Source organism: Acomys minous (assembly GCF_964271855.1).
Source record: "Acomys minous genome assembly, chromosome: 5".
Taxonomy (NCBI): Eukaryota; Metazoa; Chordata; class Mammalia; order Rodentia; family Muridae; genus Acomys; species Acomys minous.
In genome coordinates this window covers 105,217,392-105,218,924 of record NC_140494.1, presented here as the reverse complement: position 1 = coordinate 105,218,924, position 1,533 = coordinate 105,217,392, and positions in this window count along the sequence as shown.

The window sequence follows — 1,533 nt, the reverse complement described above, 5'->3', positions numbered from 1 at the left end:
GAGGTGGGCCCACGTGAATCCCTGCACCCTGCACCTGGCGGGAGCTTGGGAGATGCCTTTCTATGTGATGCTCAGGCTTTCCATTTCTGGGTCTTTCCACACCACTGGCCTCTCCCACAGGAGCTTCCTCAAAACACAGCCTGGAGTGTATTCTAGCGAGGTCACATCCTGAAAGAGCATGGAGCAGACAGGGTTGCAAGAGCCATGGGTTGCCCCACCCCCTTATCTGACACAGCTTTCCCCAGGCGCCAGCTTGTGTGCTGTACACATGGCCCCGGAAACGTTGCATGGGTCTGACCTCCCGCTGCAGCTGCTGTGGCCTGGACCAGCCTTGAGGGGCATCAGAGAGAATATGTAACACAAGACTGTCCTCCTACCTCAGGGAGAAAACCAGGTTACCAGGCAAACTTAAGTGCATGCTCCTAGACACCTTGCAGAGCCATAGGCACCATGTTAGACACATAATAAGACAACAGGTGCTCTCTCTTATTGGTGTGATGGAGGAAGGTCAGAACCTCTCACTGGGCTTCTTTAGAGTTCTGGTTTTAATAATGCCTGGGCACGGTACCCACAATCCTTTGTGTGTTTGAGGCCTCTCAGGGTCTCGTCACCTACAAGGCATGAATTCCCTGATTCATGAGTGTGCTGTGAACAGATCTCATCTGCTTTAATTACTAAGACCCTATGTGACCACAGATATTTTAACATGTGTGGTCATTTAATAAACGACCCCTGCCATCCCTGGCTTGCCTACATTAAACTTGACTACTGCTGCAAGACTCCATCTTTTCAGAGCCCGAGGGCTGAAACAATACTGAGGGCAGAGGTGCGCGCAGGTGTGGGAAATGCACTAAGCAGGTCTTGGGATGAGGCAAGAGGAGGCAATCTGCCTGCTCCCTCAGGCCTGTGTGGTGCAGTTCGGTGGCTGGAAGCAACTCAGAATAATCTGGGGCGGGGGGGGGGGGATGGGGGTGGGGGGTGGGGAGGCTACCAAGGTTCTCTTGAGCCCCTAAGATGTTGTGGTCACTCTCAAGTCAGAACGAGGCTTGTTTCTCACTCTTTAGGAGTTGTGTCTCACCCAAGACACATAGAAGGCTGGAGGCCGGGCTGTGCTTGCTACCTTCTAATGCAATCTGCCTGCAGCTGTGTTTGTTTGGCCAACAGTACTTAAAAAAAAAAAACAACCCCAAAACAAAAACAAAAACAAACCCAGACGGGGATTGGCTCTGGGAGGCCTCCAAGTTCCCACTGTCACTAGTGTCACTAATCTTCTGTGACACCTTTCTACTCTAACCGGTCCCACTGTGAGAAGAGCCTGAGACCAGGGATCTGTAGGGAAGAAGCCAAGGAAGAAGAGAAAAGGAAACAGGGAGAAGAGGTCCAAAGTTGGGCCCCAGAAGCCCCTGTGAAAGAGACCTAAACAGCCCGGCACCTCCCTCGAACCCTTCAGTGTTGACCTCCTCCCTCTGGCTGGGGACAAGCACTCTTCTCCCAGACTTTCAGAAGAAGAAAAGCCACTCAGGGCCACTAGGA